This window comes from Lissotriton vulgaris, chromosome 6 (assembly GCF_964263255.1).
Source record: "Lissotriton vulgaris chromosome 6, aLisVul1.2, whole genome shotgun sequence".
NCBI classification, from domain to species: domain Eukaryota; kingdom Metazoa; phylum Chordata; class Amphibia; order Caudata; family Salamandridae; genus Lissotriton; species Lissotriton vulgaris.
In genome coordinates, this window is record NC_141694.1 from 1,770,669,031 (window position 1) to 1,770,694,028 (window position 24,998).

The window sequence follows — 24,998 nt, forward strand, 5'->3', positions numbered from 1 at the left end:
GGGAATTATGAGAAAGATGGGTGTAGATGAGATAATTATATCCATACATCAATTGTATTGCAAAACATTGGCGTGTGCACGGTATGGGAGTCGGGGAGAATGTACAAGATGGTTCCCAATTCTCAGAGGAGTTAGGCAGGGCTGCGTCTGGCTCCTTTTCTGTTTTCCATTTGTACGAATGGTATTGATTCAGCCCTGGCAAACTCTATGTACCTATGGAAAATAAAAAGCGTATCCCTATAGTACTATACGCAGATGACGCAGTGCTGATAGCAAGGACTGGGGTGGCATTGCAAAAACGTATTGACGAGTATGTCCTCTTTATGGCATCATTAGATCTCCAGGTTAATAAATATAAAACTTATATTTTGATCACAGGGAAACAGTCTAAAAAAGTACCATCCTTTCAGATTGCAGGCCAAAGAGTTGAAATCGCCCAGCCTCTTCTTACTTGGGCGTTTTATTTAATGGTAAGGCCACAAGGACCAATATGGTAACTAACAGATGTCTTATGCTAGAAAAAAGTATTTTTCCCATTTTTTTTTTTTTACGAAAAAATTAGGTTCTACGCCTTTTGGATGCCATTTAAAAGATCTATTCAGCAAAAGCAGTTTCTGTAGCCACATATGGGGCCGGGGTTTGGGGACTGACATACGTCAATGCCTTACAAACTATAGAAGATGCCTTCTTCAAAAATCTTTTAATGCTCCCTAGTAGCTGTTCTAATTTTAAAACGCATCAAGAGACGAATGCACCTTATATATCTGATATAGTTTGTCTTGCTCCGATTTTATTATGGCACTCGTTGTGGAGAAGGGATACAATATGTTAGTCACATTGACTGCTTTGGGACTGCAATCTTTGTTTATAAACCCAGCAAATTGCCAAACGACCCCTAAAGAACAAAAAAAATAAACTCTTTTTAACGAAAAGATGGAGTAACAGATATGAAAATAATCGTAACAAATTTATGGTGATATCATATTTGAAGATCCCCTTTTTATCCCTTTAGACGCAAACTCTTACCTAGTGATTGTCACTAATATGCGTCATCGCTTTATATTAGCAGGATTTCGATTGCACCTTATTCCGTGCATGCTGGGCTACCCTACGGGCATCTATTCACCAAATGCATTGCCGGTTTGCTCATGTGACGGAACTTCCTCCCAATCTAATTTGCACCTCATCTTTTTTTTGTTGTTGTAAGTTTTATGCATTGCATCTCAAAAATACATCCTCCATCTTATGCGGAAATATAAATTCACACAATGTCGCCCTGCCTTATACTTCTTTCAAATGTTGTCTGATCAGTATGTGTGCTATTGCCTTGCCTGATCAGTATGTGTGCTATTGCCTTGCGTCCTACCTTTGTTTGTCAATAATGACTAGGAGATCACTTGACTCATAATGATATTAATGACCAGTTTTAAAGTTTATATATTTTAATCTTCTAAGGCCCAATTTTAATGGAATAATATATATATATATATATATATATATATATATATATATATATATATATATATATATATATATGATTATATTTCGATTACGCAAAGAATGCAACACTTATATTAGTATATGAAATTTGGGTGTGCTTTGGCGGTCTCCTGTGTGAGGTTTAAGCTCCCATACTAATAGTAGCGTTTTTATTCTCTTTCTACTATTTGCTATTCATGCAGAAGATTTTATGTAAGCTCTGATCTGTTGTATTATGTAAAATTTAAGTGTATTCACCAACATTTCATGAGACTGTAATCCATGTTGTATTGTACTGTTATGATGTCTATTTTACTTTTATGATCTTTATTTTAACAAGATCAAATATAGTTTTTTTTTTATTCTGGCTACATTTAGACTGACAGTTCAGCAATTCCTCTGTAGGAAGAAAGGTGCAACTTTGTAGAGTGCCACGTGTAATGCCAGACCCTTTAAGGATTCTGTCCTAACTAGAGGCAATGGGTGAGGAGACCAGATTACCTGGCTGTTTTCTAGTGGCTGAAGATTCGAAAAAAGTTTTTCTGCAGTGTTCTGTTGCAGTTGGAATCTATGAAACAGATAAATGGGGGCAGGAGGTGCAAAGTGTTGCGATAGTCCGGACATGAGGGCACACCTATCTTGCGTTCAAGTTTCAGCAAGGCACAGGACTAAAGACTAATGGACTGGGCTAACTGCACCAGAGAGGCTTAGAAATATGAGGGTTGCTGTTACTCCTCCATGTGCTGATGTTGGAAGATTGCATCCCATGAAGGGACAAAAGGCGACTTGGGCTTTGGTCAAGCGTACCTGGGCCTTATTGTAGTTGTTAGGCGTTATTTTTTTTTTTTAACGTAGTTTGATTTTTCGTACAATACAGACATAAACACAGGTGACCCAATGATCTCAGTGTTACCTCTCCTGTAATAGGATATCCCCCGTCTAAATCTCGTTATGTGTTGTATCAATGTGTCACTGTGAGCAATCCGTGCCCCCAATATAGCCCAATAAACCCCGTTACTTTATACCCTCGACTCCCTTTTCTTAACAAAAGTTGCTCCCTCCCTCCTCCCAGTTCTCGTCACTGATGCATATAGCTGCAATAATCCCTTGTATCACTTGTGCTCAGGAAAACACTATATCCTAATCCTATTGATGTCCCTGTCATGCTACGGGGCTTCCCCTGCATGATGCAACACTCTAGTTAGTCCTCTTGCGTCTCATAGTCTCGTAATGCTGTACTAATGTCTCCCATGCTGTCGCTGCTTCCAGTTCTCTATCATTGCTTCACCTTCGCGCTTGTTGATATCGCAGCGCGCTCTCACTATTCGCCCAATTTATAAACTCATTTCTCCACCTTTTGCTGCTAGACCCTACTGTCACTTTCCAATGTCTCGTGATATCCCGGTTTGCTAGTATGAGCCCCATGTCAATAAATTTACTCGAAATTTTGTTTTTGGATGTGTGGGGGGACCAGTGTAGGACGCTAGTGGCCATATCAAATGGCAATTGTCTCTCTGTTATCTCATTTAGGTTGTCTCCTACCTCCATCCAGTAGGACCCCATCATTGGGCAAGACCCTAGCATATGTTCTAATTCTACTCCAGCTCGTGTACATCTGAGACATGCCGCTTCTGCAACCTTAAAATATTTACAGATCCTTCCAGGCGTCAAGTACGCTCTATGGAGAATATAGAAATGTACTAACTGAAATCTCGCATTTCGCGAGCTCTTCCAGGCTCTCCGTATTATCTGCGTCCAGGCGGTTTCAGGGATTTCCTTCCCTATATTGACCTCCCACTTCCCTTTCAGTCTCTCCAGAGGTGTTAACCCCTCATTAAGCATTCTAGAGTAGAGACACGTGACCGCCTTAAAGGTCCCAGCTGCCATCAGGGTATATTGGCAGGCCATCGTCGTCTTAGGCTCGGTAAGCCCTTCCCGCCAGTGTGCCTGCATTGCCCTCGTCAAGGCTGCATGCAACAAAAATCCCCCTCTCGGAAGATCAAATCTATCCTGTAGTGCCTGGTAGGGTAACCGGACCCCATCTTCGTATAGATCTCCCAAAACTTGGAGACCCGCTTCCTCCCAGGCCTGCAATGGTGACCAGTCCCCACCGTGCGGCAGCGCCGTTATCATTCCTAGCGGGATTCCGGGCGCATACGGGTGCAGGACTCCCGCTCTACGTTGGGAGCGATTCCAGCAGAGTCTAAGCGTTCTCTCTTCCAGTAAAAGAGCTTTAAGGTTCAGCTTCTGTTGCAATGCTATAAACGATAGGATATGGCGCGGTATTCCCCTACCCCTCTGCTGTTCCGGTCCTCTGAATTCTCTCGCTATTGCTTGAGTTAAAAACTGCAGTTGGGCTGCCAGATAATACAATTCGAAGTCCGGGACCGCCAATCCTCCTTCAGCGTTAGGCCGGACGAGCGTTGCCTGCGCAACTCTACGCCTACCCGTACCCCAGAGGAAGGTTACCACGAGCGATTTCAGTAGCTTAAAAATCGAGCCCGGTATCCATATCGGCAGTGTTCTAAAATAATACAAGAAACGCGGGAACGCTATCATTTTCAATAGGGCTATCCGGCCTGTCACCGATAACGGGAGGGTGGCCCAAAAAGCCATGCTACCCTTCAGGGGTCGTATGCCACGTCCCACATTCCCTTCCAACATGTCTGCCGCAGTGTGGTAAATATGTACGCCTAGGTATTTCAAGCAGGTGGGTTCCCATCTCACCTCTCTATCCGTTGTGGGCCGGGTCTCCCCCTGTTGCACCGGAAACAGGCATGTTTTCAGCCAATTTACTTTCAGGCCTATTATGTAGCCAAATTCCGAAAGTAGGGAGCCAGCTCCCACCAACGCTCTGCCCGCATCTTCAGGGAAGAGCAGCATATCGTCCGCATATAGCGATATGTATTGTTGACCTTCTCTGCTTCCCAAGCCCCCATAGTAGTCTCCCGTCAGGACCTTTGCCGCAAGAGGTTCTACCGCCAGGGCGAACAATAGGGGGGACAGAGAGCATCCCTGCCTTGTTCCCTGACCGTCTGGGTACTGCGACAATATTAGCGTACCCACTCTCACTCTGGCCACAACCGACGTATACAACACCTTTGTCCATTGTAGGAAGTCTGTTCCCAGGCCAAAGTGCTCCATCGTTTTGTACAAATACCCCCATTTTAAGCTATTGAATGCTTTTTCGATATCCACTGACAATATCATGGGTTGTTGTGCCTCAGGGTGGGTCTCTTCCAGTAGTCGCACCAACCGCCTTACATTTGTGGTTGTCATCCTTGTCGGTATAAAGCCAGCTTGATCTGAATGGATCAATGTGGTCTTATATTTTAAAAGTCGGGTTGCCAATATACTGCTCAGTATTTTGTAGTCGGTGGTTAACATCGACAACGGGCGATAGGAGACCATCTCTCCCCCGTCCCGACCCGGTTTCAGCAGCGGGATCACCAGCACCTCCCGCATAGATTGGGGCAACTGTCCGAGTTCTTTCGCCTCCTTGTAGACCTCTTGGAGTCTTGGCGCTAGTATGTCTACATATTTCGCGTAGAATTCAATGGGGAAGCCATTTATACCTGGGGTTTTGTTACGAGCCATGTGTTTAATAGCACCCCTGATTTCTCCCAGTTCTATGTCAGTTCTATGTCTTTGCCCAAGCTTTCTGCCTGTTCCCGTTCTAGTTCCGGCAGTTGTAGTACTTCCAGGAAGGCATCAACAGCAGGGTCCCCGTCTGCCACTGTGCTTTGATACAGTTTCTCATAGTAACGCAAGAAGCATTGCAGTATCTCGTTCTGAGTGTTTACTCGATTCCCACCTTCTGTCTCTAGCGACAGTATAGATGAACCTCATTTAGTGGGATTTGCCAACTAAGCCAGCAACGTCCCTGCTTTGTCACCCTCCGCATGTGTCCTCATCACGTCAGTTTTGTGGTCGTAGCTACGCAATCGTTCCATTTCTGCCGCCACTGCTTCCTTTGCCGTACCAATCTCTTCCTGCAATTCGGGGTGACCGGGTCTCCACAATTCTACCACGCGCAATTTGGCTTCAGCTGTGGCCAGATCGGTCAGCAGCACCTTTCGCAGCCCTGCGTGCTTCACTATGCAAATTCCCCTGACAACCACCTTGAAAACATCCCATTCCGTTGCTCTTGTGGCAGTTGATCGAGCATTCTCTGCAAAATAGTGGGTAATCCCTTCTCTTAGCGTCTTCTGAAAAAGCGGGTCGTCCATCGTCTCAGGCGCAATCTCCAAGTGAGGATGCAAGAGACTCCGGTCATCCAGTGCAACGTAATGAGCAGAGGATTATGATCTGAGATCGTCCTGGCCAGATACTCAGACTGTACTGCGTCGGGCGCACCAACGTGGAACATAGCACCGCATCTAGCCTGACATGTAATTCATGCATTCCTGAAAAGTAGGAGCAGTCCCGTTCCAGCGGGTATTGCGAACGCCAGACGTCCACTAAACCCCATCTTGTTTGCCAATCTAGTCTACCCTTAGTCAGCCTACGGATCGGGGACTCGGCCAATGGGGATGCGATCTGTCAAAAGAAACATCTGCAACGGAGTTGAAATCTCCACCTATCACTAACGGGCTAGCAAGATAGTGCGCCAAAGACCCAGATAGCTTCGCCAGGAACTCCAGTTGATCAACATTGGGTGCATATGTACTACAGAACCCTATGTCGTTACCTCTAAGTTTTCCTTGTATTGCCACAAACCTGCCGTCAGGATCTGTCAGCTGGCTAGTAACCTAAAAAGGGACTCCCGCTCTAATCCAGATCAATGCACCCCTAGCGAACGCCGAGTATGTGGTGTTATACACTTGGCCCCTCCACCTACGCTGCAGCGCTATGCCCTCGGCCTTAGTCAAATGTGTTTCCTGGAGCAGTGCTATGTGTACCCCCCTACAAACCAAATATGCATGGATTTTATGTCGTCTTGTCATGGTATGAGTGCCCCCTCACATTCCAGGTTGTACATCGTAAATCTGCCGTATCACCCATTCTCCATTAGTGTCCTGTACAGCATATATCTTGATTCTGCATCTGCATCAGTGACTATCCCTCCCAAACAGCCCCTGTCCCTCCCCCTCCAAGAACAGGACCTAGCAACAACCACCTAGTTCCGATCCAAACTAATACAACTTCCAACACATTTCGAAGCCCACCAGCAGACACTGTGGGCATGCCTTAATGGCAGTGAGGGGGGACCGTGCGCCAACCGGTGGCCACCTACTCCAACAGTCCTCTTTGTTTCACTAAGCCCAGATAAATAGTGCCCTCCAAAGCTCCCCACCTCCCACCCCCCTGCATCACTCAATCGACCAACCTCCCTTTCAGGTCACATCAGGAAGTCAATTACAGCTCCGAGTCCACCATCCAATCGGCCTTACAGGACCAGCTACCCTTCGTCCAACATCCCCTCAGCCGTCTCTGGAGTGACCTTTGGTAATCGTACGCTGTTAGTTTCAGAGTGATCAGAGTCAGATCGGGTGTTATCCTTCTCCGAGTCTGTGCCTTCCACCGATGTAGGCTGCTGCGTAGTTGATAGCGTGGACACCGCTGCCAACACATCTCACCGTTCCGCTTCCGTCTGGGACACGGAGGGCCTCCTCAGTCCCCGCTGCCTATTTCGAAGCCGTCGGCATTTCCGCGGAGGCAAGCTCTCTGTGGTGGTCCGCATTCTTTGTTCGCCGTCATCCTTTCCAGCCTTGTAGAGTTCTAGCCAAGCACAGGCGTCGTCCGGGGTTTAAAAAAAAAACAGGTTTTGCCATCCACAATGACCCCGAGTCTGGCCGGAAATAGGAGAGAATATTGAAGTCCTTCAGTGCAGAGCTCCCTCTTGGCAGCCAAGAATGAGGTTCGACGGCGTTGGGTTTCGTATGTGTAGTCAGGGAAGGTATTGACCCTACTATTCTCCACCTGGAAGGGACCATCCACTCTCGCCTTCTGGAGGATCAAGTCCCGGTCCCGAAAGTGCAACAGCCGGGCCACCACCGATCGTGGAGGTCGGCCCTGTTGAGGTGGTCTAGCCGGCACCCGGTGTGCTCGCTCCAATGTGTAGAAGGTAGATAAGCCCTCTGGTGCCACCACTGTTTTGAGCCAGGTTTCCAGATATTGTACCATGTCCGATCCTTCAATTTTCTCCGGCAAGCCCACTACGCGGATGTTGTTCCGGCGATTGCGACCCTCTGCATCCTCGGCTCTTCTTTCCAAAGCATCAACTCGTTCTAGCACATTGGTCAGAGTAGCTTTGAGGTCCTTTTGTAGAGGTTCGATGCTTTGGAGCGCACCCTCCACTGCTGTGACTATGTCGGCCAATGTCCCATGATCGGCTCGTAACAAGCCCAGTCCCGTGGCCACCTGTGCTATGTCCTGCTGGAGCGCCGTGCGGGTGTCCATTATCGCCAACAGGATTTTATCAAGCTGTTGCTGTAGGTGAGGGTCTTGCACCTGCTCAGGTTCCCCTTGCTCTTCCCGTGCAGGTACCTCTCCTTCCGCGGGCGGTTGGGTACCGCTCTCACTCCCCTTCAGTTTCCCCATCATCAGGTATTGCGGAAGCGAACTGGACTGGTCTATCCTTTGCCGTTAGTGCTTTGTAGGTGAGCCCCGGGAATTGACACCCGTGACTACTCTCACAGAGCGCTGGTCTTCTCCCTGCTCCGTCAGCGAGCTAGTAGTGCCAAGTTCCAGTCACCGGATGTTATTTGGAGGTGGCGCGTCGCCTCTAGCAGTGTTCACCTCGATTACCAGCGTTCACCTCGATTACCAGCAATGTGACCCCAATACTAACCGTCACTAGGGAGTCCGTTACCTGCTGTTTTTTATGCTTGTTCCGACCCACAGCTGAGATCCTGGTGCGGTCCCCCTCTGGCTCAGATCGTTCCACCGCTCACTGCTAGCTCAGTCTCACCTCAGTCCCGCCGTTATGTTCCGGTGCGAGGGCCCCTCGGATATGGCTATCAGTCGCTGCCCTGAAGGCGGAGGTCCTGCACCTTAGCAGCCGCTTCCCTCACAGCGGTCTCTAGGAATCCGAAGGAGCCGCCGCAGGCGCCATTCCAGCCCCCATCTCGCTGCGCACCAGCCAGCTCGGGCGCGAACCCCGGTAGGATCGCGGGTCTCTGCCGCCCCTCCTCCGCTGGTCGGCGCTGCCTCGTCTCACTCCTGCCCCCGCTCTCGAGGCTATGACCCCCTCAGACCCGTCCGCCGGTCGCAGCCTCACAATGCTGAGTCTTGCCTTTCTGCAGCTACTTCCTCCACGCGGTGTCGGAAGGGTCCGACTCCTCGCCACAACCGCCATCTTAGCTGTTCCCCCGCAGCTCATCGGGCAGTCAGCAATCGCGCCCCAGCAGGTTTTCCTGTCCGCTGTCACTCCCGGTTCTGAGGTACAATTGGGGGGGCACTCCCTCCTCGATCGCCGTGCGAGAGTTCAAGTTCAAGTTCAGGAATTTGTATAGCGCACTACTCACCCAGAGGGTCTCAAGGCGCTTGAGGGAGGGAGAGTGCATTACTTATCAAATAGCCAGGTTTTTAGTTGCTTTCTGAAGGCGGGGTGGTTCTGTGTAAGGCGGAGGTGAGTGGGGAGAGAATTCCAAGTTTTGGCGCTAAGTAGGAGAAGGATCTTCCTCCCATGGTGGACCTATGGATGCGCGGAATTGCGGCGAGGGCTAGATTGGAAGATCGTAGTTGGCGGGTGGGTGTGTAGAAGGACAGTCGTGTGTTGAGGCTTTCGGGTCCTAGGTCGTATAGGGCCTTGTGTGCGTGGGCGAGGAGGCGGAATGTTATTCTCTTGTTGACGGGAAGCCAGTGGAGGTCTTTCAGGTGACTGGAAATGTGAGCTTGACGGAGGATAATCCAATATGAGTCTGGCTGAGGCGTTTTGGATGCGTTGGAGTTTTTTCTGTAGTTTGGCTGTGGTACCCGGCGTAGAGGGTATTTTTATAATCCAGTCGGCTGGTGACCAGAGCGTGGGTGACTGTCTTTCTTGTTTTGGTGGGGATCCAACTGAAGATTTTTTTGAGCATGCGAAGGATGTTGAAGGATGAAGATGAGACGGCGTTGACTTGTCTGGTCATCGAGAGGGAGGAGTCTAGGATGAAGCCCAGGTTACATGCATGATCTGTAGGTATGGGTGCTGTACCCAGGGCCGGTGGCCACCATGAGTCGTCCCAGGCAGAGGGGGATGATCCTAAGATGAGGACTTCCGTTTTGTCCGAGTTTAGTTTTAGACGGCTGTTCTTCATCCATTCGGCTACTTCTTTCATTCCTTCGTGTAGATTGGTTTTGGCGGTGTTTGGGTCTTTGGTGAGGGAGAGGATCAGCTGGGTGTCGTCTGCATAGGAGATGATGTTGAGGTTGTGTTGTCGCGCGATGGATGCGAGGGGACTCATGTAAACGTTGAAGAGGGTGGGACTGAGTGATGATCCTTGTGTTACACCGCAGATGACTTCGGTGGCCTCTGATTTGAATGGGGGGAGGCGGACTCTCTGGGTTCTTCCGGCGAGGAACGAGATGATCCAGTCCAGAGCTTTTCCTTGTATTCCGACGTTGTTGAGGCGTTGAATGAGGGTGCTATGACAGACTGTGTCGAAGGCGGCCGAGAGGTCAAGTAGGATGAGGGCAACTGTTTCTCTGTTGTCCAGTAGCGTTCGGATGTCGTCTGTAGCAGCGATGAGGGCGGTTTCGGTGCTGTGTTTGGCTCGGAAGCCGGACTGTGAAGGGTCGAGGGAATTGTTGGCTTCGAGGAAGGCGGCGAGCTGGCTATTGACGGCTTTCTCAATGACTTTGGCAGGGAATGGGAGGAGTGAGATGGGGCGGTAGTTCTTGAGTTCAGAGGGGTCTGCTGTGGGTTTTCTTCAGGATGGCGCTGAGTTCGGCATGTTTCCAGCTTTCTGGGAAGGTGGCGGAGTTGAAGGAACAGTTGATGACATCGCGGAGATGGGGTGCGATGATGGAGTCTGCTTTGTTGAAAATGTGGTGGGGGCATGGGTCAGTTGGCGATCCTGAGTGGATGGAGTTCATCAGGCGGATGGTGTCTTCCGTAGTGATTGGGTTCCAGGCGCAAAGGTTGTGAGGGTGCTGTTTTGGTTCGAAGGTGGGTGGAGTGGACTGTTCTTCTGGCTGGTTTTCAAAGCTGTTATGTATGTCGGCGATTTTGTTGTGGAAGAAAGAGGATAAAGAGTCGCAGAGGTCTTGTGAGGGAGTGATGTCGTTGGTGCCGGCGGTGGGGTTGGTAAATTCTTTGACTATGTTGATTAGTTCCTTGCAGTTGTGGGTGTTGTTGTCGAGTCGATCCTTGAATGTTGATTTCTTCGTGGATCGGATCAATTGGTGGTTTTTGCGGGTGGCGTCCTTGAAGGTGGTCAGGTTGTCAGTGGTAGGGTTTTTTCTCCAGGTTTTCTCGAGAGTACGACAAAACTTCTTGGATTTCTTAAGGTCGTCGTTGAACCAGGGGGCCTTTTTGCTACCTTCTTTGATCTGGTAGTTTTTCAAGGGTGCTAATTCGTTAGCGCTGTGGGTGATCCATTGTGTGAGTTTGGTGGCGGCTTGGTTTGGGTCCGATGACATGGCAGGAGGGTGTTGGTTAAGCGAAGTGAAGAGTTGATCGGTAGTGATTTTGTTCCAGTTTCTTCAAGGAATAGGTTGTGGGGGGTTGTGGGTCGAGGTTGTTTTGTAACTGAAGTGAACGCAGCTGTGGTCCATCCAATGGAGAGCTGTGGTGTGATTAAAGGAGATGTGTTTGCTGGAGGTGAAGATAGGGTCGAGCATATGTCCGGCAAGGTGGGTGGGGGTGTCAACAAGTTGTTTCAGTCCGAGATTGTTCAGGTTGTCCAGGAGTGTGGTGGTGTTTCTGTCGTTTTTCTTTTCCAGGTGGAAGTTGAGGTCTCCCAGTAGAATGTAGTCCTCGGAGGCGAGGGCGTGTGGGCTGATGAAGTCAGTGATGTCTTCGTTGAATTGTGTGCCTCTAAGTGTGGTCCTGGGGTCGGTGTGGATCTGGAAGTGAAGGTGTTCGGCGGTAGCGAGGTTATCGTCGGAGCTGGTCGTGATGCGGATGGTATTCTTATGGACGATGGCGATGCCTCCTACTGTTTGGTTGGTGCGATCTTTTCGGATGATCTTGTAGGCGTCCGGGATGGCTATGGTAATGTTGGGCGCTGATGAGGCGTTCATCCAGGTTTCTGTGAAGAAGGCGACGTCCGGCGATGCAGTGTCGAGAAGGTCCCAGAGTTCAGTGGCGTGTCTGTGGACCGAGCGGGTGTTCAGCAGGATGCACTTCAGGTGGTTAGTCGGAGCTGTGTTTGGAGTTAGTGGTTTTGGTGAGGGTCCTGTTACAGGCGAATTTGCAGGAGTGGCAGGTGAAGGGTCCATGGGTGTGTCCTGGGGCAGCTTCGCAGCATTGTGGTGTGCGTCCGGGGTTAAGGGTAAAGAGGGTAGCGGCGTCATATGTTATGCGGGTGGGGTGGGTGGTGCGGGGATCAGGGGGTATGGCTCTGGGCGCGGTCATGGCGCGTGCGGGCGTAGACGGGCTTACCTTTGGCGCACCTTCGGCGCGCATGGGGCGCGACCGCTGTGCGTAAACGCTGCGCGAAATGGCATCTGTCATATGTAGATAATAGAGGGGGCGGGGGCGAGGGAGGGTCAGCTGGGAGGCGGGATCGGGCTCGAGGGCCGGCCAGGGATGCAACACAACAATCAACAAAATGGCTGGAAGCCAAAAGCGAAACACGATTGGGGCACAATCAAAAGAACGCGCTGATAATAGCAAATGCACCGCACAGTCAAGCACAGCTCAGGTATACAGGCAAAAGGAAGCGCAGCACAATTTAAATCACTTCAAAGCTCACTTTCGCTATAGCGCTACAATAACAAATTAATATGCAGTCCGGAACGATTAGAAGCGCTACGATACAAATGAAAACTGCACTCCGGCACAGATGCTTGTATGGGCAATGCGAGGGAACAAAGAGCAATCAGGGACTCTAGCGCTACGATACCACAGGAGGTAGGCAGGTCAGGGAGCAGCGTGAGGAGCGACCGCTTCTGAGGGGATCAGGGCGAGTCACAGCGCAACAACACGAGAGCGGAGTCTAAGCAATCAGTGGGAGGGAGGGTCAGCTGGGAGGCGGGATCGGGCTCGAGGGCCGGCCAGGGATGCAACACAACAATCAACAAAATGGCTGGAAGCCAAAAGCGAAACACGATTGGGGCACAATCAAAAGAACGCGCTGATAATGGCAAATGCACCGCACAGGCAAGCACAGCTTGAGAGGTGGGGGTCCCGGGCGCCGTTTAGCTAGGATTAATAGGGCTCAATTGCGGAGCTCCGTGTTTAAGCAGCCACCATTGTCGGCTGCAAGCCACACCCCTCTGTAGTTGTTAGGTGTTATGACCACTATTGTTCCAATCATCTTTGGATTGGTCAGTAGTTGTCTGGGTTGCAGAGGTCTAGTGTAAGCTTTTTCAGGAGTAGCTTTATGTAAGAAGCTTTCAAGGTGTCCAGCAAGATTCCTTCTAGAAAAGCACATACGAGTATCTTAGCCAAATAAAACAAGCATTAGCAGATAATTTATAAGATAATACATTCAATCATCAATCAAAGACATTTATAGAGCGCACTACTTACCCGGAGGGTCTCAAGGCGCTTGTGGGGGGGGGAGGGGGTGCTGCTACTGCTCGAACAGCCAGATCTTGAGCTTCTTCCTGAAGGAGAGGTGGTCTTGGGTCAGGCGCAGGTCGGACGGGAGGGAGTTTCAGGTCTTGGCGGCCAGGTAGGAGAAGGACCTTCCTCCTGTTGTCGTTCTTTGGATGCGGGGGACGGCGGCGAGGGCGTGACTGGCTGATCGTAGATGGCGTTTGGGAGCGTAGAAGTTGATGCGGTTGTTGAGGTAGCTCGGGCCTTGATCGTGTAGGGCTTTGTGTGCGTGGGTGAGGAGACGGAAGGTGATTCTTTTGTTGACGGGGAGCCAATGCAAGTCTCTCAGATGTCCGGAGATGTGGCTGTGTCGTGGGATGTCGAGGATGAGTCTGGCTGAGGTGTTCTGGATCCGCTGGAGTCTCTTCTGGAGCTTGGCGGTGGTTCCGGCGTAGAGGGCGTTGCCGTAGTCCAGTCGGCTGGTGACGAGGGCCTGGGTGACCGTCTTCCTGGTCTCGGTGGGGATCCACCGAAAGATCTTCCGTAGCATGCGCAGGATGTTGAAGCATGACGAGGAGACGGCGTTGACTTGTCTGGTCATGGAGAGGGAGGAGTCCAGGATGAAGCCCAGGTTGCGTGCGTGGTCTGTCGGTTTGGGTGCGGTGCCCAGGGCGCGGGGCCACCAGGAGTCGTCCCAGGCGGAGGGCGAGGCGCCCAGGATGAGGACTTCTGTCTTGTCTGAGTTCAGTTTCAGGCGGCTGGTCGTCATCCACTCGGCTACGTCTTTCATCCCTTCGTGAAGGTTGGCTCTGGCGGCGGCGGGGTCGTTGGTCAGGGAAAGGATCAGCTGGGTGTCGTCAGCGTAGGAGATGATGTTGAGGTTGTGTTGGCGTGCGATGGCCGCGAGGGGGCTCATGTAGACGTTGAAGAGGGTGGGGCTCAGCGAGGATCCTTGAGGGACGCCGCAGATGACTTCGGTGGCCTCTGACTTGTACGGTGGTAGACGGACTCTCTGTGTTCTTCCGTCGAGGAAGGAGATGATCCACTCCAGTGCCTTCTCCTGGATTCCGACGTTGCTGAGGCGCTGCACTAGGGTGCGGTGGCAGACAGTGTTGAATGCCGCGGAGAGGTCTAGAAGGATGAGGGCCGCTGTTTCTCCGTTGTCCATCAGGGCTCGGATGTCATCGGTGGCAGCGATGAGGGCGGTCTCGGTGCTGTGGTTGGCTCAGAAGCCAGACTGTGAAGGGTCGAGGGATCCATTCGTCTCGAGGAAGGCGGCCAGCTGTTTGTTGACGGTCTTCTCGATGACTTTGGCTGGAAACGGAAGGAGCGAGATGGGGCGGTAATTCTTGAGTTCGGTGGGGTCCGCTGTTGGTTTCTTTAGTAGGGCGCTGAGTTCGGCGTGCTTCCAGCTCTCCGGGAAGGTGGCGGTGTCGAAGGAGGTGTTGATGATGTCCCGCAGGTGGGGTGCGATGACAGTGTCGGCCTTGTTGAAGACGTGGTGAGGGCAGGGGTCGGTCGGAGATCCGGAGTGGATGGAGTTCATCATGCGGACGGTGTCTTCGGTGCTGATCGGAGTCCAGGCGCGGAGGGTGGTGGTGGGGGGCGGTGGTTCCGTCGTGGCGTGCGTCGGTTGAGGGCTGAAGCTGTTGTGTATGTCCGCGATCTTGTTGTGGAAGTAGGAGGCGAGGGAGTTGCAGAGGTCTTGCGATGGGGTGATGTCGTTGATTTCGGCGTTGGGGTTGGAGAGCTCTTTCACGATGTTGAAGAGTTCCTTGCAGTTGTGTGCGTTGTTGTCCAGCCGGTCTTTGAAGGCAGTTTTGTTGGTGGCGCGGATCAGTTGATCATCATTGTGTGATGATAGTGTATTTTTAGATGTGAAATAGTCCTTTATGTATTGTAATGCAAGCCCTCCATTGAAGGTGGAATGATTTACCAAGTAGCCAATAGCACAACATGAGAGAGTTATGTTTCTCTGGTTGGTGCTGAAGCATTAGCATAATACCTCTTGTAGGCAGCTGTCACTGGGTTCACTGAGAAATACTGGTGTCACTGTAAAATTTGGCAAAATGATGTAGACCACAGATGCCACTGCTTTCTCTTAGCCCACGTGGGCTGCTGTGAAATGTTAACCCATGTAGAGGCAGTGCAGCGGCTACTACAGCCAATTTCAACTCACTGTGATCATTAACGTGTACTTGAACAGGGACCTCATACATTTATCAGACTGCCCTACATGCTCAGGGCAAAAACTGCAAAGGTTCAATTGAATTATTGAAAAAAAAGCTTAAATATACTGGACCATAACTATGTTTGCTCTTATCCTGCTTCTGCACTGTTGAATTTTGCCAGTAAGAATGCCGCAGAAAGACCAGAGGGCCCTTTACCCCGCAGATTGATCTAGATCCAGCGATCATACAGTAAGGACAAACCTGTTGCCCTTTGTAGCTGAAAAGATCCAGGTGTGACTCCTGTGTCGTGTCCCAACATGCCTTAGCAGAAGCTCTGTATCAAAATCAGGCTTAGTAGAAAACAGTTTTTCACCCTTGCTTCTGAATGGTATTGACATCCCGAAACAACACTGCAGACCGCATATGCCACCTTTCAGGAGGCCTTGCTAAAAGAGGGGGCAGCCCTTTGTCTGTATGTGCCACACTGAACCGATACATTAACTTAGGGGTGCTCCATACACTACCAATGTAATGGATACAGATAGCCCAAGCACACAGATTAGAGTAAACTCTATGCAATCACTGTACCTCCTCAAATCAAATATGCACTCCAATCAAATGCACCCTTAGCTTTGGAAAACCTTCAGACTCTTGTTACGAATTTAAAGGTAATCCCGTTTCATGCAAAAGCCAGAGTTTTTCCCCGATTCTGGATTACGCATGTTGCAGTAGAACCTGCACCTTCATGTTTTCCCCCAATGCAGTTTGCCCATGAGAAGCAGGCAGAATCCATCAAGGAAAAAATCCTTATGAAACATTGGAAAGCATCAGTGTGTGAGTACATATTTCCTTGGTCATTCCTCATTATGAGGGCCTAAACACTATGGAAATATTACCCAGGAGGTAATACCTTTACCATGTGGACTATGTATTTCTCTGGGAATGAGGTGGAAGCAGCATACTTGTAATGGACACTTAGCTATGCCATTTACAGCACCCAGTCCCCACTACATTCCCCAACGCTCTCCTTCTCAAACTTTAAATATCTATATTTGAATCATTATATTTTGTACATAAATGAAATGAGAAATGCATATTCAAGTTATGAAATTGTATGTTTTTATTATTGTTCTCTGTTTTTTCACTTTCTTTGAAGAAAAGAGAAACATTTGATTGGCAATGTTCTCGATAATATTTTTGTTAACTTTTTCATAATTGTTGCCTAGTTTTCAAAGTAAGTAAAATCTACACACTCTGATGTATGCTGTTTATTTCACCTCAGTAGCTGAAGCTGGTCCTCCTTTACCTACTTAGATTGCAGAATGGAGTGCTAGAGGTTGAGGTTCTCAAGTAATCCATCCATCACTTTTTGTCATCTGTGACTTAAAGCAGCAAAATGAATAGAATTTGAATTCATAACTGCAGAATCACATTTCAAGAGATCTGCATGAAAGTATTGATTTATTTGTTCCTCAATTACTGGAGTTCAAGAGACAGTTATTTTTTAACACAAGGGAATCCCAGTAATCGCCAGGGACCTGGGGCCATTTGTAGAACAAGGAACAGAGATCCCTAGTTCAAGTATTATGCTGAAATTATGTGCATACAAATGACTCTTTGAATTAATTAAACAATTAATGTCACAAAAATGGTGCAGTGAGTGCCAGTGCAGGACATGATAGATGTTAGAGTCCTGATGTTGATCCTGGTATTTGTTGAGGACTAAAACGTCCTTGACTGATCATACCGCAGACCCACTTTTAAATGTATTATTTGTTATAATGGGCTGTGTTGTTCTTGTTATTTTGACACGTAGCCTGGTCAGGTTTGTCACATGTGTGTGTCCCTTATGAATGAGCACCAAGAACTTTGTTCTGTACTGGGGCTCACCGCTGTTTTTGTGAATTTAATTGTTAAATTGTTTAAAATTGTACGTATAATTTTTGCATATTCCTTCAATTAGGGGCCTCTCTTCCTAGTTCTACTGTCTTCAGGTAACGAGCACATGCCGATAAAGCTGACAAATAGTTTATTCTTATACACATACACAGCTAGTGGCGATCAAGTCACATTCTATAATGAAACTGAATGACATTAATAAAGGCGCAACTATCTAATATTTTGTCAGTTCCTCTACTCCCATCCAGCAGTGCAGCTACCTCTTCTGCATAGCAGAAGGACTTTTCCAAAGCCTAGGGTTAAGTCCAGGCTCCTACGTCCAATTCATTAAAGAAGGATAACAGTATGGGCTTGACCCTGGTAAGCTTCTGCCCGGGTTTGCTCACAGGGTCGCCTCTTAATCCAGATGAAGTATGAGTTATTGACTTGATTAGGCCAGCATTTATCTTGATTTTGACAGAACACCAGGACTTTATTTAAACATTTAATATTCATCCAATGAGGAGGCAGCACATTTTAATGTTTTTACCTCTTTCTCTTGTTTGTATGCTAACAAGTAGAGAGAATTGCTGTTTTGACAGTTTAAGGTGTTTTATAAATTGAACACAGTTTGAGGCCAAGTTGATTCATTTTCAAGGCCAAATAGAAGCACAGGGTTTGGTTTTCTGATCCCCTGGTACTAGGGAATCTATCAATGTGCCAACCCTAATCAGAAAATCCAGTTAAACTGCAACCAATACACAAACCACTGTGCAGCATTTGTGTAAGAAGTGCTTTTGGTAACAATCATTTCCATGAGATGGGTCAGTGACAAATAATGGACAGTCAAATCCTCTTTCGAGGAATAATACTCAAAAGGCACTATGAACCAGAACATGCATTTAAAATGCTAACCTAGTGCATGTCGTATGAATTGTAACGATACTAAATATTTTGCTGCATTACTATTTATTTAATGTAAGTAAAAAGGCTAACAGAAAAAAAGTTAACATGGTTATTGCTTTTTCAGTCCTAGCACCCTCTATACTGGTTCCAGCAAATTAACAAATAAGCTGCCTACTTTTGAAACTTAAGAGGGGCCGCCTTTATATACCTGTTTTAAGAACAATAAGTCCTGATTTTTTGTCTAGATAGAAAACCTTCTATATCAGTCAAAAGCTGTGGATCCGCATGCAGCCTGCGAGTCACCTGTGAAGGTCGGCCTCGACACTGCCCGTCTTTAAGGAGAGGTGGAGCTGAAGTTGTGCACTTCTTGCCTGATATCCCTAGTGTGAAGCTCCTCTCTAACCTATGTGAGGTTTTATGGGGTTTGGTCAAAGAATCTGTTGAAAGCTTTTAACATACTACTAAACCGTGTTTAGGCAAGAAGCCTTTTGAACAGTTTTAGAATAGACATTAAATACGATTGAGCCCAAGAACTTGTTGAACAATGTTAGAATAGACATTAAATGTGACTTAGCCCAAGAACTTGTTGAACAATGTTAGAATAGACATTAAATACGACTGAGCCCAAGAACTTGATGAACAGTGTTAGAATAGACATTAAATACGACTGAGCCCAAGAACTTGATGAACAATGTTAGAATAGACATTAAATACGACTTAGCCCAAGAACTTGATGAACAGTGTTAGAATAGACATTAAATACGACTGAGCCCAAGAACTTGATGAACAGTGTTAGAATAGACATTAAATACAACTGAGCCCAAGAAATTGTTGAACAGTGTTAGGATAGACATTAAATACGACTTAGCCCAAGAACTTGATGAACAGTGTTAGAATAGACATTAAATACGACTGAGCCCAAGAACTTGATGAACAGTGTTAGAATAGACATTAAATACGACTGAGCCCAAGAACTTGATGAACAGTGTTAGAATAGACATTAAACACCGCAGAGCTCCAGAGTTTCTTAGCATCAACAATAAACATCAGGCTGCCTAGTGTTCTTGCAGTCAGTAACTTTCCAGAAACTATATGTATTAGTAGCACCTAGAAAGTGTATGATCAAATAGCAACATTTAAATACCAGAAATCTATTTGCCTGAACTTAATTATCACCATATGTAACATTTGCACAACAGATGAACATGATTGGAATGTTCATTTGGCAGAACCACAGTAGTAGCCTATTTGTGTAAAATACATACATTTTTATAATCTGAAGACTAGAAAGAAAACAATATATTTATAACAAGGTGTGCCTGTAGAGCACAAAGGAGAATATGGCACGCCAGCCAGTCCTGAGGCAGATAATGTTTGAGTGGTGCCTCTTCTTAGGTCAAAGTCCCAACTCATGATAGAAGTGTTGTCTTGCCGCCATTCTCTGCCAAGATTATCTGGTTACCAACCCCTATCTCTGACTTTCGGTGTTCTCGCTGGTCGGAAGCTTTTCTTGTGTATCCTTGGCTGCCTCGACTCTGCTACTTGGAGTTGATTTGATGCGTCAGAGAGGGTGCCAGGTCCTAGCCTGATTCCCAGAGAAATGACCACAAAATAAGGGGGACATGTAGGACAAATAAATCATTACCTCTAAGTTAGAATGTCTTTTTGTTTTCCGTTAGGGCGTGTTGTGACCATTGAGCAAGCCACTTCACAAAAGACAGGGAGGTCTCCTTTTAGATCCAATCAGGGACAAGGAGTAATAACAGTAGAAATCTAGATAAGTCCCTAGCTTGCCATGGGATTGGTGGAAAAGGGCGTCTACTGAATAATAGAGAAGGTACTCGCACCTCTAAAGTACAGACCATAACCACATGTATAATAAACCACAGAAAGAGATGTAACAAGATAAAAAACAATTACAAATCATATATAGAAAAATTGTACAATTTATTTATAGAATAATACATTCATAAAATAATTTATGGTGCCATTGAGAACAGTTAAAAATGTGTCATCTCTGGGTATGTAGTGCGCTATATAAATTCTTTGACTTGACTTGACTTGACTTAATGTTTCTTTCTGAACCAGAACTCTGTCCTGATGAAGGTCCTATCGTAAAACCGAAACGCTGTGTCGACAACTTTTGTAACAATTTCTTTTTTTAATGTTCTTCATGTGGATTGACACATTTTTAACTATTCTCAATGACACCATAAATAATTTTAGGGAAATGTTTTTTTGAAAAAATTGTTTTATGAATGTATTATTCTATAAATAAATTGTACAATTTTTCTATATATGATTTGTAATTGTTTTTTATCTCGTTATCTCTTTCTGTGATTTATTATACATGTGGTTATGGTCTGTACTTTAGAGGTGTGAGTACCTTCTCTATTATTCAGTAGACGCCCTTTTCCACCAATCCCATGGCAAGCTAGGGACTTATCTAGATTTCTACCATTGAGCAAGCCAGCCACGGAAGGACACTGTAGTCCTTTGGCATCCTGGTCCGAACTGACAGTTTTTTCTTTTTTTTATTTGCAGATCATGGGATACCTTGTAGCAATATGTTTGCTTGTCTATATCTGTGTAATCTACCCATGGCAATTCGCTGCACAGTGTATTCCTTACAGAAAAATGCCAGCATATCTTTATTCAGGACAAATATTTTTTGTTCACTGGCAATACTGGTTTTGAACACGGTGGAGACACCTGTGACCGTCATCCTCTATTTCTGTCCCTCTCAAAGGCTGATCATGCTCACTACAGCTTTCTCTTGCCCCGCTGTGCTTACCGTTGTCGGAATATGCCACTCTTCACCCTTGCTGGACTTTACTATCACTCTCTTCCACGCTTCATTGCTCTTCTCTAGTGTCTGTCCGCCTTTTGACCTCTTCTGTCCTCCTACCTTGCTTCTCTCCCTAGATCTACTGTTTTAACAGAATTGTACTACTTTCATTATATTTGGAAATGAAAAAGTGTCTGTATTTAACCTTTGGGGCACTATTCCTACCATGTTGAGTACAGTTGACTCAAATGAGGGTGCCTATGTCTGGGGGGGATAGTGCGGGATAGCCAGCTATTCACTCTCCCTCCTCCTAGAAACCAGACCTTCTAGTATTCCCAAGATACCTAGTGGACTCAGCACTGCAGAAGAAAAAAGTCTTGGAATTACAGACCGGTTTGGGTTTGAGCAGACTTGCATGTGTCTCTAAAGCGAAGCACAGTCCCTGGCCATTGTTTGTAGCCGTTACCCAAAAAAAGGAAGACCTAGTTTTTGAAATGTCGATAGTTGTATATGTCCAATTCTTCCTCGATCGTCGAAAAAAGCAGTGGGAGGATCATTTTGGTTAAATTCAAATGGACAGAAGTGGTGGACGCTCTTTCTCAGTGTGAGTGGGTAATAATGGCACCTTATTTATCAGGGCGTAAAAAGTGTTCACAATTGGACTGTGTTTCTACCACTGGGGAAAATTATGAGGCTTCGGCTCAAGTAGGCACCATATAAATGGGAAGAGGCGACCCAAGGAGTTATTCCATGGTGGTTTTTTTTTTAGTAATGTGCTGTTTTGTAGTTGCGAATCATAATAGTTATATAATCTGGAGATCTTTTATTGGTAATATATTTCTTGATATGCTTAATAAAGTGGATTTACAACAGCAACCATGGATCATTACACCTTTCCATATGTTTTCCACTTGTTTGTATTACATTCGGCACATTCAACCAAGAGACCAGCCAGCCATAACTCCCATACCTATGAAATGCCTTATAAAAACAACTATAATGATGGGAGAATCACTCCTATTTGGTAGTGAATCTAAGTTTTTACTCCAGTCTCAACAATATTCGTTTGGTTGTGTTTTGATTCAAATGCAATAAATAAGTCCATATGCTTCCACTTTATCATATTTCAACAGAACCTTTATATTTCTTAATAATGTTCTCTTACAAAAACAAATCAGCCAAGCCAACATATTTCCTTCTGTAACTTGGAACTTCTCCAGGGGTGTAAAATACATCCACAACCTATATTATTAAAATGACTGAAAAGCAGTAAACACTATACAGAATACAACACACAGCATGAATCAATACAGTTGCATAATTTTTCTGAATTTGTACCCATTTATACACAACTGCAATCTATTACTTCAGGCATGCCATGATCAACCTATATTGTAGTGTTCATTCAAAAATAAGAAAAGCATTCATTTCTAGCAACATGATGGCAGAGGATTTTTCTTTATCGTGGTGTAAACTGGTATGTGGCATAACCACAGTCCATACCAAACTTTAGAAAAATCATCAAAAATAGAATATTGGGAAGTTTCTAATAGTTGTGTGACACAACATTTTAGAGTTTAAGGAAACCAATTCCAGATTGAATTTGTACGTCAATGCGTAGATTTTTTTAACGTGATCTTGGTTCCTCAATTCAAAATAGTTGTTCCTTGTAGTCCTTGTAGAAATATGTAAATAACAAATGAGATCTACAGGTAAAACGAAGCCAAACTTCAAGAAGAGCAACAGAAAATAAAATGAAACTCTGTTACTTACAGAGATTCTTTGACTGTTTATTGATCACCAGTCTTATCGTCTACGGAACGCAACTTCAAGTATCTGTCCTAGACTAGGGCAGTTTCTCCTGTGTGTAAGGTATAAAATAGCATAAGCCTTGTATTGCTATCTTTAAGTGGTTTGTAAAGTTCTTGTCTTTATATGCTGTTGTTGTTTTATCAATTTGATGCACATTCTGCTATCCATGTTTATTCTTTGAGATCTAAAGCAAGGAATCGTCATTCAGAAGTACTCCTCACATTGTAATAGTAGTCTAAACATAGGGAGTCCTCCACACTGTAAGTTTCTAGTGCAAACGAAAATAGTTAAATATTCAATAAAAAGTAAGTTGTATATAAATGGATTAAAAAACATTGAGTCTTAAAAGTGGTGTTCTTTTTACCTCCCCCTCGCTGAATATATGGATACACTTCTTGTCATTGTTGATTTCCATGGTGGCTTTTGCGTCACTAGGCCAAGCACTACTAGTGTATCAAAGTGTGTTATACTGCCGCATTAACCTGACTACTCAATGTATTTGCTTTTATTGTCTTTTCTGTTTATTTTTACGTGTCTATTTTTTACATGTGTATTCCTTATGTTTTTTCATTTGAAGTATTGTATGTAATGCTTATTTGGAAACAACCAATAAATATTTTTGAAATAAAAAAAAAATTGTGTGTCAGAAATTCTGGCTACATTGGGACACATCGAAGGCAAATAGAGGTAGACAATGAAATACAGGCTTGAGCTTCTCAGATTTCAGACCGCTGGTATAGGAACAAAAAACAACCACTGTTCATGGGCTATAAAGCCAGGTTTGGATAGCCGTTTTGAAGTGCAGGTGCGATACTAGTATAAACATATTAGTCGGAAGAGTGTGCCACATTTTGCTGCCACTACCAGTTGGCCCTACCGCCAATGGTAATTCGATGAAATCTAGGGACTAATAGGAGAACTGCCTCTTGAGAACTGAGGGGCCGACTTAAAACATAGGTATTACATTTCTCACTCAAATAGAGTGGACCAGATTATAAGGCTCGGTTGATAATGCATAGTGACTTAAAGGAATCCTTTTTGCCAGAGAGAGACAGTGAAATGTATTTCAGGCGAAGGGCGATGAGATAGACCTGGACAAGCCAGGGGCTAATTTGGCTGCAGCGTTTTGAATACGCTGAAGTTTGTTCACTATGCTGAACGGTGCGCATAAAATTAGAGAGATTCAGTAGTCCAGGTGACTACGAATGGTCACCTGTACCACTAGTGTGTGGGTCAACGATGAAAGAAATGGAACGATCTTTCTTAGCAGCCAAAGGGAAAAAGAAGATGTCAAATGATCCCCCTGGTTTTTCAGAATCCGGTTCTTGTCCAGATGAAAGCCCAGATTTGTTACTTGGCTAGACGTAACAGGCTAGGACGAGGGTCACAATGTTGATGGAAATGGTCTGGCCGGCGCTGTATGTGAAATCAAGAGAACCTCTGTCTTATCCGATTTAAATTTCAGGGCATTGCGTACCAACCAAGAGGAGATTGCGGCCATACAGTGATTGAAAACCTCAAGTCAAGCCACGCCTGTTCTGTTTAAAGCAGTGATCAGTTGGGTATTGTCTTTTTATGTTAAGGTGACTCCAAAGGATCTGACTAAAATAGCTTAGCTAGCAGATGGATGTAAATATTGAACGCAGTTAGGGCTAAGAGCAGACCCCTGCGGAACACTATGACCCAAAGCCCTAAATGCTGATGTAAAAGGAGGAATACAGACCTGTTGGGCTCTGTTCTCTAGATAGGGTTTACACTATTGGTATGCTGCTCTGCCAATACCTGCCTCCGTAAGTCTGGATAGCAGAATGGAATGGGGCACATTATCAAAAACAGCAGACGTCTCTAGTACAACGACCGGGTACAGCCTTGCCTGCTCACAGGCTCAAACTGCATCCCGATTGAAATCCAGATTGCACAGGCTCATAAATTTAGTCTTTTTCCAAGAAGCCCGAAGATTGTTAAGATTTTGGAGAGGCATGCCAACTGCACAAGGAAGGAGGAAGATGGGCCAAAAGTTGGTGACCGTGTTCTGGTCCGCATGAGTTTTTTGGGGTTTTTTTTAATAGCAAAGGGATGATTAAGGTTGTTTCCACTCCTTCACGATCCAGACATTAGCTAGGGAATGATTACAAACCTATAGCAGGGTCTGTGCAAGAGCGGACTTAGAATATGTTGTAGAATTTAGGTATAATAGGATCGAAGGGAGAACCAGACCTTATATAGGCTGCAATAGCTGTAAACTGCTCCTATGTCAGGGTCTCAAAATAAACTAGGCACAGTGCTGAGTCTAAGAGCGCGTCAATAAGGCCAGGGCCACTCGGTTCAGAGG

The 24,998-nt window shown here is 46.1% G+C and overlaps 1 protein-coding gene across 2 annotated transcripts in view; it reads left to right on the forward strand.

Moving 5' to 3' along the window:
• The window catches only part of CENPO (centromere protein O), a 181,790-nt gene that overhangs the window by 123,877 nt on the left and 32,915 nt on the right, over window positions 1–24,998 (forward strand). The gene's annotated exons all lie outside the window — the stretch shown is intronic.